Here is a 14,338-nt window from a genome sequence, read left to right on the forward strand (position 1 = left end):
ATTAAGCAAAAGCAGAGTGAAACAAGGAAGTATCACTATACACAACAACTTGAGAGGATCTCAAAACATACTGAGGAGAAGAAGCCAGAAACAAGAAACATACACACCATATGATCCCATGTACATGAGGGTGTGAAGTAGACAAGGATAGCCTAGAGAGCTGGAAATCAGTGGATGTCAGCTCACCAGGCCAGGGAGAGCAGGGAGGGCGTTAGGGAACCAGAAGGGTACAAAGGAACCTACTGGATTCTGGGATGATCTTGTCTGGGGTGCTGGTTCCATGGATGTATACGAATGAAAAACTCACCATCTATGCATTTAATATTTATGCAGTTTACTCTGTGTTAAGTTATATGTCTCAATTTTAAAAAGAAAACTAAGGAAACAAAAAATTAAATATAGAGATAAACAGGATCTCAGTTTTCTGGGTGGCTTTTCGAAGATTCTGGGATTTGCAAACCTAAGAACTATGACCCATCTGTGAGGAGAAAAAATGCAAATTCCACCTTTTTCTGCGCTGCCCAGAGAGCAGCCCACAGGGCACGGTTCTGCATTCCCATTGTAACTTAAAGGGAACATTCATAGTGTCCAGAGCCCTTGACATCCTGCAAGCAGAGGAGGAACCCACAGCAGGAACCCACTCAGAGGCACCAACCTTGACTTCCAAATGGAACAGTACATCTGCAAAAGGAAAAGTGATGGCATCTACACCATAAATCTGAAGAGAGCCTGGGAGAAGCTTCTGCTGACAGCTCGTGCCATTGTTGCCATTGAAATCCCAGGTGGTGAGAGTGTCATATATTCCAGGAATACCCGCCCGTGGGCTGTACTGAAGTTTGCTGCTGCCACCAGAGCCATTCCTATCGTGGGCCGCTTCACTCCTGGAACCTTCACTAACCAGATGCAGGCAGCCTCCCCGGTGTCTTCTGATGGTTACTGATCCCAATATTGACCACCAGCCTCTCTCAGGGGTGTCTTCTGTTAACCCACCTACCACCGTTCTGGGTAACACAGACTCTCCTCTGCACTGTGTGGACATTGCCATCCTTTGCAATAGCAAGAAATCTCACTCAGTGGGTCGGACATGGTGGATGCTGGCCCAGAAAGTTCTGCACACACATGGCACCATCTCCCATGAACATCCACGGGAGGTCTGTCTGATCTGTACTTCTACAGAGAGCCTGAAGAGACTGAAAAGGAAGATCAGGCTACTACTAAAAGGCTGTGACCTGGGGCGCCTGGGTGGCTCAGTGGGTTAAGCATCCAACTCTTGATTTCAGCTCAGGTCACCATCTCATGGTTCGTGAGTTTGAGCCCCACGTCCGGCTTCACATCGCACTGACAGCTCAGAGCCTGCTTAGAATTCTCTCTCTCTTCTTCTTTCTCTGCCCCACCCCCTTCTCTCTCTCTCTCTCTCTCTCTCTCTCTCTCTCTCTCTCTTAGAATAAATAAATAAACTTAAAAAAAAAAAAAGGCTGTGACCAAGGAGGAATTTCTGGATGAATGGGCCATTCCAGCTCCTCAGTTCACATCTGAAGGCGGGCAGGTCTGCTCTGTACCTACTCAGCAGTTCCCTGTTGAAGACTCAGGTGCTCAGCCCCCCAGCTCCCACTGCTCAGGCCACCAGATGGATAGGAACAACCATTGAGTGGTCTTCAGCTGCCCTTCCACAAAGGCAAGCAAAATGGAAATAAGGTAGAAAGAAAATAAACAGTTTCTAAAAGTTGAAAAAAATGTGAATTCCATACAGTTAGATTTATCCCAGGATTATGATGTGGAATATTTACTCACCATTAACCAGCATTATGGAAACCTGTGTGTGTCCGGCAATGGGCTGGCTGCTGGCAATACAACAGGGAACAAGACTGTTGTGTTTCAGAAAGCAACTATTCACGTAACCCCATGATTCTGAAATGTGACACAGGCTCTAAGGAGAAGAGCAAAGAAGAGACCTTCCTTCAGAAAGAATAAGAGGTGGGCCTAGGAGGACAGCATTCCTGAGAAAATCACATATGAACAAAGATATGAAGGCTGTCAGAAGAATGAAGGAGAGAGGAAGGGAAGGAGGAAAGGGGCAGGGGGAGTAGGGGAGACAGAAGCATGGGCAAGGCTTTGGGCTCACTGATCCCGGATTCTGGGAGAATTCTGGTGGCTAACCTGTAATGAGTGAGGGGGGAGAAGAAGGAAATGAAGCTGAGGGGAGGAGGGGTAGACTGGGACCAGGACGATCAGATGCCAAGAATAATACAAAGAGTTAAAGTGTTCTCAGGGTTTTAAGTAAGATCTAATTTACATTTTCAAAAAGTTTCCAAAGTTTCCAAGAAGAGAACAAACTCAAAAGAAATAAGAATAAAATCAAAAGAACCAGGTAAGTCTATTGAAGTAATCCAGGACAGAGAGGATGACCTTGAATTAGGATAGTAGCAATGGCAGTAGAGAAAAGCAGATGGAAACAGTCCAGTTTTTTGAAATAATCTATTCATCTCTTCTTCTGGTGACCTTTCTCTCTTCTAAAACTCTCTCTCTCATCTCTGTCTCTGTCCCTGTCTCTCCCTCCCCTCCTACCCCATTGAAACACATGGACACACATTCCTAGCAAAACCTCACGCACTTCCCTGCTAGGTCCCAGCTGTGACGAGAACACAGTAATGGTGGCACACACCCAGCACCCTACCAAAAATTCCAGTGCACTACTCAGTTCACGGAAAGGGAATCCGTAGTAAATGCTAACATTCACTCAACATCACCTGTGTGCCAGGCATTGTGCCAGTTCCTTTTCACATTTGTTAGCTTCTATACTATGAGGGACTTGCATGCCTGTGTCCCCTGAAATTCATATGTTGAAATCCAAACCCCCATTGTGATGATATCAGGAGGTGGGGTCTCTGGGGGGATAGGAGGTGATGTGAAATAGAGCCCTCATGAATGAGATTAGTGTCCTATAAAAGGGCCCTTGGAGAGGTTCTTTGCCCCCTCCACCACATGAGGACACAGCAAGATGATGATCTGTGAACCAGGAAGCAGGACCTCACCAGACACAGAACCTGTCTGGATCTGGATCTTGGACTTCCCAGACTCCAGAATGTGAGAATAAATCTCTGTCGTTGATAAACCACTCAGTCAATGATATTTTTGTTATTATAGCCTAAACAGACTGACATACACCAAATTGGGTATTATTATTCCCATTTTAATAGGCAGAAACTGTTGAAGGGATTAGTAATTATTTTATCAAAGTCTCACAGCATTCAGAGCTAGATAATTCCAGAAATCATGTTCTTTCCACTGCATTCTGCAGATGATCCCTTTACCAAAGGTGTATGTCATTTTAATAACAAACATCAGGAGAGTAATCCAAAGGAATGACTCTCTAATGGTGAAATTTTAGACTTTAAAACACCTGGATGAAGGCAGATACCTTTGAGCATCAGTCTTCAGAGCCTCTGGGATCATAGCGCTTACTATAGGCAAGACCTTACTCTAGTCTGACTGTGACTAATCACAAGCCCAGCTCCATGCACAGCAGCTGGAGGCAAGTGACATCTGAGAGCAAACATAAAGGGGTGGGGGTAGCCACACAACCTCCAAAAGCAGTGAGAGCAGAGTTGAGTTCAGCTCAAGTTTGCTCAGGCAGATACAGCCCTGAGTAACTCTGTGGCCTTTTACACTGGGTTTCACTACGAGTCAGATCTGATCTAGCTCCTGCCTCCAGAAACAACACCACAGTCTTGTGGGGAGGAAATCAGAAAGGGTTATGAGGGGCTGGCCAATCTTAGGTTTCTTCCTGCTTTGATGGTGACTTTGCCCAATCTCCATGAACACATTTCTGTGGGGCAGCCACGTGACCAAGGACACTGGACCCTGGGGAGCTGGGACGATGACTGCAGCAGCTAGTTTGATCAGAGATGCTCTCGGTAACACAGAACGAGGCATTTGTCATAAAGGTTAGACCTTGCACAACTATGGGAACTGGAGGAGGCGATGGCAGGTTGTCGCCTCTGCATCTGCTGGGGGCCTCAGCTCACTGTTGGTCAGCAGCCCTAGTAATCAGGAGGGGACATGGGACTTCAAGTGGGGGAAGCTACCCAAACTAGAAGTGCGGGAAGCACTGGAACCAATGAGCATAGGCTGGAACCCATGGCTCTCATGGCCTCCAACTCGGACAGCATAGGGCTCCTGCAAAAGCTGGCACCTTCTCCGTGGGCCTGCATGCACAGCAAGCCTGTGGCTCATGGAGTCTGTAGGAGGGGCCTGGGTGGGAGCTGGAAGAGAAGCAGGCTCAGGTGCGGCTGCTGGCCAACAGGACGAGCCTCCGGGTGAGCGCGCTCAGGGGCCCGCCTGGCACTCCCCACCTGTCCTGTGTTGCCACTGCTTCCCCTCTGCCTTCTCAGTATCAAGTAAATGCCCCTTGTGGCCAGCCCTGACCTGGAGCCATGCAGGGCAAGGGATTCTGGGAAACACTACCAGCTTAGCCAAGTTGACACAAAACAAAGCCATAACAGGGGAGAGCTTCAAAGACAAGTAATTAGAAAAACTAAAGGTTTTAGAATATGGGGGGGGGGGGGGTGGCAAGGGAATTCCTATTCAATGCCAGCGAATAACCCTGTCCAGCTCCTCCTACAAGGAGCACTTGGAATTCAGACGTGGAGTGGGTGAGAGCTGGGAACCAATTAACAAACTATGGTGTGCAAGGCACCGTCCTTGGCATCACTGGGGGCATACAAAGAGCTTTAAGATAGTATCCTGCCCAGGGCGCATGGGTGGCTCAGTCGGTTGAGCGTCTGACTCTCAATTTTGGCTCAGGTCCTGATCCCAGGGTTGGGAGACTGAGCCCCGCACTGGGCTCCTTGCTGAGCATAGAGCCTGCTTAAGATTCTCTCTCTCCCTCTCTCTCTCTTCACCCCTCTCCCCAGCTCACGTTCTCTCTCTCTCTCTCTCTCTCTCTCAAATAAAATAGAAAATTAAAAAAAAAAGATAGTAACCTGCCTTCAGTAGGAGGAAGAGAAGTTAGACACAATCCACGCAGGCATTTACACATGGCAGAGCCCTGGAGACTTCCGAGGGCTGTCGGTATTTGGTTGGTAGAAGAGGCTTTCGCATCATCAGACTGGGTTCAAATTCAGCCTTGCCCCCAACCAGATGTATGATGTAGAACAATTTACTTGGTTGCTCTGGGCCTCTATTCCCTGATATACAAACAGTAACAATCCTTATTTCACAGGCGGATTATAAGCAAAGGAGCAGATCATGTGTGTGAAGTACTGGCACATAGTAGACACTCAATACATGGTCGACATTTTAAATTGTATTCTCATCATCCCCATCCTCGTATCATGGCCCCATTCCTTCTTAGACCCACTGCCCAACTAAATAAACATGCAGCAGCATTAGTGCCACAGACCCACTGAGATGCAGAATATACACAAGCACCCAATCCCTCAAAGAATCAGCAGTTTGAATAAGCCAATGTATTTTGTGTATTTACTTGTTCATTTAGTAAGTGATATGGGCCTCCTACCTTACAGGACACGTAGCCCCAACATTGATAGAAGCCTCAAATGACTAGGGTCAACAATGTCCTCAGGAGTTGAAGTTCACTTTGGCAAACATGTCCTGAGACTTCCTACAGGGCTCGAAAGGAGTGAAATATCACTGTGACTTGAGGTAGCCAGGGTTTCAGAAAGCAAGTAGCATTGGAGTCCAGCTCTGGAGAATAGGTGGTGTTCACCTGAGGAAGCAAGATGGGAGCCCCCCTGGGATGGGTAGGAGGTGAGTACTGGGCTGGAGGCTGGAAAGCCCCTGGTGTGGTCAGATGGGAGTGAGAGGGAAGAGCAGGTTCATCAGGGAATAAATAGGCCAAGAAGCAGACTGTATGTTGCTTTGAATGCCAAGATCAGGGTTCGGATTCTGTCTCATGGGCAGCAGAGAGTCGTGGAAGGTCATACAGAGAAGGGACAAAATGAAAGCCAAGTTTCAGGAAAGCTAATGTGGCAAAAGTCTTTAATGTGGCTGTCTTGCATTGGGGACAGACTGTAAAAAGGAAGGCCACTTGGAAATCCTGACACAGAAATTCAGGAGGCACAGGGGGCTCTGAACTGAGATGATAAGAGTGCAAAGAGGAACACAAGAAATATTTTGAAGGAGAGAAACAATGATTGGTGGTACCTGCTGACACATAGGAGCAGAGATGCTAAGAATGAGCCAGGGTTCCAAGCCTGGGCAGCATGAAGACAGACAGGGAAGCTGAGTGCTGGGAGCAGGAGAGAGGAGAGCAGCTGTGTCCCATGTGGACATTCCATGGGTCCCACCAAAGATCGGGGTAACCTGCCTGCAGGTGGTTGAGAGCAGAAGGGGTGAGTGCGAAGGAAGAACTGGCTGAATTTGGGAGTTCAAGTTCAAGCACAGGGAGTGACAGGAGGGACCAGAGAAAGAGCAGGCAGGGCCCTAGCCTCCCTTCAACTGACAGAAAGCATCTGGTTTACTGATGGGAAACAGCAAAGGCTTCCAAATCCCTATAATCCTTCAAGATCCAGTTGTACACATTTCTTCAGGACAGAATCCTTTTCGAAGACCTTCCCAGTGGCTAAAAACAAGAGAAGACACAGACTGCCTCAAACAAGAGAGATAATTCTTCATTCAGGAAAAGTTGAGTTAGTGTCCATATGGTGGTCATCATGGCCACAGTTAGGGTCCCTTGGGAATCAGATGGCACATTCAAAGAGCCAAAGAGTGATCATGAAGGGGCTGTTTACAGAGACAGGCATCAAGGATCAGCCATCCTCCTCAACGTGAAGAGGAGAAGAGGGAATGATGTTATACCAGTAAGGACCACAGGGCTGGAAGAGGTGTCCCATCAGAGCGGTGGCTATATGAGAACACAGCTCATGCCTCAACCTCCAATGGTCAAGGAGAGAGCAAGGGGAATACATACCCAGGCTTCTCTCTGGCCACATTTTCCCCATTTCCTATGAACAGCTCTCATTGGCCAAACCCAAGCAGAAGCCACAAGATAAGGAAGTATAGCTAGTGCAACACATAGTTGTTAGCCTCCCAAGGCACAGGGTGGGCCAGAAAAGGGTGGAGAGAAAATGGAGAATAAACAGAATATTGACCCAGTAGGATTTCTTAGTTCAGTGTCATCCTCTGAGCAAAAGTAGAAATGATTAATTTTTATCACTAATAATACATACTTGTGTAACATTTTATGCTTCATAGAGTGTCTTCACATAGATTGTCCCTTCTGAGCCACACCGTACCCCTGTATATCTCTTGTGAGGTAGACAAGACCTTGTCATTCAGGTCAGAGAAGCCCAGAGAAGTTAAATGATTTATTCAAAGTTAGTCACACAGTGAGTGAATGGTGAAGTTCATATTAGAAATAGGGCTCTTGGACTCCTAATCCAGTGCTCCTCCCCAGGTGTGAAATTAATTTACCTGGGAAGATAGCACTGCTGTGAAAGGCATTACAAAAAAGGCTGTCCTGAAGGTGGTACGACTTGTGGCCCCAGCCTGGCTGGGTGCTCAGGGCCTCCCTGAGTTGTTTTTCAATAAGCAAATATTCCTGACACTTCAATTATCCCAATCTAAACAATGAACACACTGTACAAGAAGCTTCATAAATTTCATTCAGTTGGAAGCAATGAGAAAGCTTTGTGTGTATTCCTTCAAAAAAAAAATTACCCAACAAAACAGAGATTGTTATAATGGAAACATCCAGGCTAGAAAAAAAAAAAAAAAGGCTCTGTGTTTTAGGAACCTGGCTCTGACTCTTTCAGCTTCACCTCTGTGTCTCAGTAGAGGCAGTGTCTCTTGTCAGGAGCTCCTGTCATCCCTTCCACAAATCAAAGCAAGGCCTTCCTACATGTGGACAACTCTGAAACCGTGTTTGGTTTGTTGAACTTCTCTATGTCTGATGTCTTGTCATTTCCACATACATCCTCCCAAGCCACTCCCTCTACCCCACTCTTATGAGTTGAATTATGTCCCCCAGTAAAAATATCTTGAATCCCTGACCCTCAGTACCTCAGAATGTGACCTTATTTAAATCAGGCCCATACTAGAGGTAATCAAGTTAAAATGAGGTCATTAGGATGGGCCCTAACCTAATATGACTGGTGTCCTTTCAGTGGCGCCTGGGTGGCGCAGTCGGTTAAGCGTCCGACTTCAGCCAGGTCACGATCTCGCGGTCCGTGAGTTCGAGCCCCGCGTCGGGCTCTGGGCTGATGGCTCAGAGCCTGGAGCCTGTTTCCGATTCTGTGTCTCCCTCTCTCTCTGCCCCTCCCCCGTTCATGCTCTGTCTCTCTCTGTCCCAAAAGTAAATAAACGTTGAAAAAAAAAATTAAAAATAAATAAATAAATAAATAAATAAAAAGGACAAATGTGGACACAGAGACAAACACCCAGAGAAGGAAAATGATCTGAAGAGACAGGGGCGAGATATCCATGTACAAGACAAAGAATGCCTGAGGCCACAAGAAGATAAGAGAGAGATAGGGAACAGATCTTTCCCTGGTGCTTTTACAATATATACACACTTACACCCAAGATGTAGCAAGAAATTGGTAGTTATGTCTTTGGCAACACTCAAGGCTTTATCAAAAAATGTCCAAAGAGAATGTTAGGAAATTTTATATAGATTAAATATTACTCCTCTCTTTGATCTCTGGAGAAGGGTTCTAGTATCAGTGGCTAATGTGTGGATACCTGAATCAATTTGGATACTTTTGGTTGCAAGTAATAGAAAATGCATACCAAAGTGGCTTAAACAATAAAGGTGACTTCTTGGCTCCTGCACCTGAAAATGCAGATGTAGTCTGGGCTTTGGGCATGGTTTGATCAAGGCTCTAGACTAATTTTTATGTGATTCTTTCAATATGCCTCTCTCTGTGTAGACTCCACCCTCAGTCTGGCTTCCCTCATGGGAGCAAAATGACTGCAGTGTGTCTATTGACGTCCCCACTTCCCAGAGGAAGGATGCTCCTATATCCTAGAATCCCGAGCAAAAGTCCTGGATATGGTGCTGATTACACCATCGCTAGCCAATCCCAAATGAAATCCAAATGCTGATTGGCTTATGCCTGACCTGTGTGGTCCAATCACCATGGACAGAAGCCTGGGATTCCCCAGTGGCTTAGATCATTCGGGGCCTGTTTCTGGAGCTGGAGGTGAGTGACCAGACAACCAGGCCCCTACTGGGTAGAAGTTGAACAAAACTGGTATTGAGGAATTAGCATGATGTGCAGTCCCAGACTAAACCTAACCTTTGCACACTACCCTTAACATTTCAGCCTTACATAAGAACCTTACCATATCAGCACTGTGGGGATCTGACTTTTAGGGAACATGAGCTTGGGCTATGACCATCTGCTAGACTATAGAATCCATAATATGAAAGTTTCCTTTCATATCTTAGGAGAGTTTGTGAGTAAAGGAGGTGAGACTTTATTTATTTTATTCAACAAGCACTGTTCCAGTTACTATGGTGACATAGGAAGTTATCTCAAAACTTAGTGTCTTAAAATAACAATAATCATCTATTATCTCTCACGGTTTCAATCTCTCCTGAATTTCTGAATTCAGGAATTCAGGCCCCGTGTCATTGGGCGTATCTGGCTCAGGGTCATTCTTGTGCTTGTAGTTTTTAGATGGCTGTGTCTTGGGTCATCTCAGAGGCTTCTCTGCTCCCCCACTGGACACCAGTTCTAGGATACCTCCAACAGTGGAGGCTTGATGGCCATCTCTCTGTTCCTATGTAGTCCCTTCATGTGATCTCTCCAGTGTGGCAGCCTCAGGGTAGGAATCCCAGGGTGCAGGCATGTGTGTGTACATGTGTATATGTGTGTGTATACATATACATATACAGTACATAAACATACACATACACATACACATTACATATACATATACACACAGAGAGAAAGACAGAGACAGAAAGATAGGCAGGCCTTCATGACCTAGCCTTGGAAGCCAGAGACTTCACTTCTGTATTGTGTTCATCAAGGTAGTCACCAAGTCCCACTGGTCCAGGAGGAGGAGGAACAGACTCTACTCCTTATCAGGGAATGGGAAGGTTCTTGAAGAGCATATGGGATCAGAAAACCACTGTGTCTGGGGGCAGTTGAGCACCTGACTCTTGATTTTAGCTCAGGTCATGATCTCATAGTTCGTGAGATCGAGCCCTGCAGAGGCCTCTGTGCTGACAGCTTGGAGCCTGCTTGGGATTCTCTCTCTCTCCCTCTCTCTCTACCTTGCTCTCTCTCTCTCTCTCAAAATAAATAAACAAACAAAAAAAGACAACTGTGTCTGTGTATGGACAGTATAATAAGCCACACTTACCCACAGCATTTGTGTACCCTACAGTGTTCTAAGTGCATTGCAAATAGCAACTCATTTAATGAATTGGGCACTAAACTTCCTTTCACAGATAGCAGATGCTATGTCCATATGTCCTTGGTCCTTACAATTTCAGCACCTAGTAGCTCAACTTCTAAATGCCAGGATGTGGCCCAAGACCTTCTGCCTGCTGTGTTCTGGCATGCCAGATATGTTGGGGAATTAACATACTCTAGGAGCAGTCACCAACCAGTAATTGACAGGAGGTGATGTACACATTCCCTGGCCTCCTCATCCCTTGGTTGACAGGGTGGGGATTTAATTATGAGGCATATGTTCTAGCATGATCTTCCAAGTTCCCCAGGGGGCCTAAGCTCCACTGGCCCACAGTGGTGATGTGTTTGGCAACACAATTTGATCGGCTGCCTTCCTTTCCCTGTCGTCTCCCCACCACCATACCGGCGTTTCCTGTACGGCCCAAATAAACTACTGAGATTTAAAACTTTTGGGGGGAACCCAAACTAAGGCTTTTAACTGGCCCAAGATTACTCAGGTAGGGCTTTGATTCCAGATTACAATTTAAGGTAGCTTTGACATGTGGTAGCTTTAAACTATGTGACATTAGAGAAAAGGCAGTGCTGACTAAAATAAAAAGCCCTGGGAAAGAAGATGGAATACATCCATTTCAGCCCGGGGATGCTCAAAGGTTACATCCACCAAACTTTTATCAAGCTGCTGCTGTGAGCCAGTCATTTTCCTAAATGCTAGAGAACCACGTTCTCTGATTCTGGGACGGGCATAGAAATTCCCGGCCAAACTCTCCCTCCAGGCCATGGTGGAAATCACAGTGAGATGTTTAGATGACAAAGCCCTTCTCAGTGTAAGACTTATTTTTGTAGCACTATTTCCGAGACTTCAGCATGAACCATTACAGATGGGCTCGAGTGATTGTAATAGTCAGCTCAGCCTGCTGTAACAAAATGCCACAGACTGAGTGGCTTACACAACAGAAACTATTTTCTCTCACAGTTCTGGAGGCTCAGTCCAAGAGCAAAGTGCCAGCCAATTCATTTCTGGTGAGGGATCTCTTCCTGGCTAACAGGCAGCCATCTTCTTGCTATGTCCTTACATAGTGGAAAGAGGGTGGTGGTGAGAGAGACAGAGACAGAGAGGGAGAGAGAGACAGAGAGGGTGAGAGAAAGAGCATACACAAGAGCTCTAGCTGTCTGTGTCTCTTAAGGACACTAATCTATCAGATCAGCCCCACCCCCACCCCCCATGATATCATTTAACCTTAGCTACTTCCTTATAGGCAGTATCTCCAAATACAGTCACATTAGGGGTTAGGGCTTGAACATAGTTTTGCAGGGACACAATTCAGTTCATAGCAGTGAGATTCTGGTATAGATTTCTACAAGTGTGCACACCTTTTGTTTTTTAAGTTTATTTATTTACTTTGAGAGAGAGAGTGCACAAGTGGGGGAGGGACACACAGAGAGGGAGAGAGAGAGAATCCCAAGCAGACTCCGCACCGTCAGCACAGAGCCTGATGTGGGGCTCAAACTCACGAACCACAAGATCATGACCTAAGCAGAAGTTAGATGCTTAGCCGACTGAGCCACCCAGATGCCCCAGAGTATACACCTTTGAAAGCATTTTGTGTTTGGTTTACTTAGCAATCATTATCATCACCTGTGGCAAGTTGAAGGTAGAAGCACTTTTGGCTACAAAAGATAGTTTTAAAATGCAAAGTGCATAAATACCTTGTGATGGGATAGCCCAGTACTGCATCTTTAAAAAGACCCTTCAACTGCCTCCGAGGGCAATCCATGCTGCTCTGTTTGTGATACAGGGAAAAGAGGTTTCATTAAGACATCCCCCACGTTTTCTCAGAACCCAAAGTTCTTCTTCTAGGAATATATTCTCTGGCCTTCTGAGTGATACCTGTGTGATAAAAAGGATCTAAATTAGAAGCATACTGTTTTGCTCCAACAGCTGGATTTCATAGCAGCTAATCAGACCAGCACAATCTTGGACTTGAAACCAGGAACTCCGATTGATGAATATCATGATTCTCCCTTTTCCCTCTCTTCATAGAGTAATCAACAATCATTTATTGTATAATGGTTGAACACTTTTTAGGTGTTTTTGCCATCTGCTTTTCACAGGGCTCTGTGCTTCACCTCTGAGAGGAGGTGAAAAGAAAACAGGACCAGGCATCTGCGGTGGACCTGTGGACACCTTGTCTGTACTCACCTGGCTGCGTCTGTGACAGTCTTGACCACATTCCGGCAGCTTTTTCACTCAGGTGTCTGTATCTCTCTGGTCTCCTCCTGAGGTTTGGGAGATTCTGAGGCAGACCATGATTGCGCACGCATGGTAGCCCATATTTTAACAGACACTTTCTTCCTTCACCTCTCTCCCTGCTTTGTCTCATCTTCCACACTCTGTCATTTGTGGGTTCTAGGATTCATTTCCCAAATTGACTACCTGAACCCAAGCCTTTGTCTCAGCATCTTTTTTTGGGGAACTCAAACTAAGACAATCATTCACTATGGTCAGCAAATAGCACATGCACCACCCTCTCCACTCCAGTGCTCTTGACAGACATGCATATTGACCATGGCTTCTTCCCATTGAATCTGGAAAACATCCTAGAATTCTCTGAGCAGTCATTGGGAGCTGACCAGTATCAGCATGTGGGATGAAGTCCACTTCCCATCCCAGCCATAAAGAATAAACGTGAAAAGAGCAGCAGTCAGGAAACACTTTAGGAGTTTAGGAGCAAGAGAGTTAGACTGTGGTGGGCTAGAGAGAGGAGAAAGTATTCACAGTGGTAGGACTTGAACAGGACCTTGAAAGATTGCCAGGATCCTGACAGAGCTTCCTGGATGGTGAAGAACAAATAGCATAAATAGGGGAATGTGCCCGGTATGTTTAAAAAGCAGAGGATCTGGGGCGCCTGGGTGGCGCAGTCAGTTAAGCGTCCAACTTCAGCTCAGGTCACGATCTCACGGTCCGTGAGTTCGAGCCCCGCGTCCGGCTCTGGGCTGATACCTCGGAGCCTGGAGCCTGCTTCCGGTTCTGTGTCTCCCTCTCTCTCTGCCCCTCCCCTGTTCATGCTCTGTCTCTCTCTGTCTCAAAAATAAATAAACGTTAAAAAAAATTTTTTTTTAAATAAAAAGCAGAGGATCTGGGCAATAGAGGAGTTCACGTTGGCTCCACCAAATGGATTATGTTGAAGGATCTAGAGAATTGTTTCCTAAAAAACAAGTGCAGGTTTTAGTTACTTGATCCTGGTAATTTTGACCATCACCCAACTTGATTCATCAACTTGTATCAAACTTTGAAACTGCCCCCTCTACAAACTTGAACTCTGAATGTTGTTTTTCTTCTTTTCCTCTCTGTGCTCTCTCTTTCAAAGGTCTTACTTTCTCCTATTTACCCCCATAAGGATAGGTATAAATTAATAAGATGGTTCAGAAATTTCTGTCTATTCCTCATTTCAGTTACCAGATGGGATATTTCCAACTGGCAGTCTTAATAGCTACTCAAAGTCAACATACAACATACCGAAAGTCAAACTTATCTTTACCCACGAGACACGCTGGCTTGCTGCTTCCCTGGTTCTCTGAAGGGCATCGGAGAACTACTCCCATCTCTCCCTCTAGCAACCATGCTCACAAAACCTGCGAGGGAAGAAAACTAATCTAAATAGAATGCCAGGTAGGCTACTTATCATCACCCCTTGTCCACCCTTGTTGGACTCCAAAGTTTGTGTTCTCATCGTCCTTCACCAAGATCTTTTATTTCCCCCCAAAATAACTCTTGGCATCTGTCTATCCCTACTATCTCCCTGCTACCACTCCTATCTAACATCAGACCCCCTGGGGGAGTCTCTAACACGTCTCCCTACTGATAACAGCCAAAGGTAGCAGCTGCACACAGCACAGGGAAACTGATGTATAACCTGCCTAATGCATGCCTTTGGCCTCAGAGGAATTTC

General features: G+C 46.0%; 1 pseudogene; it reads left to right on the forward strand.

Annotated features, from left to right (window-relative positions):
• Positions 1 to 473: 473 nt before the first annotated feature.
• On the forward strand, positions 474 to 4,044 carry LOC101085321 (annotated as a pseudogene).
• The last annotated feature ends 10,294 nt before the right edge of the window (positions 4,045 to 14,338 follow it).

The sequence above is a fragment of the Felis catus genome, chromosome D2 (assembly GCF_018350175.1).
Source record: "Felis catus isolate Fca126 chromosome D2, F.catus_Fca126_mat1.0, whole genome shotgun sequence".
NCBI lineage: Eukaryota > Metazoa > Chordata > Mammalia > Carnivora > Felidae > Felis > Felis catus.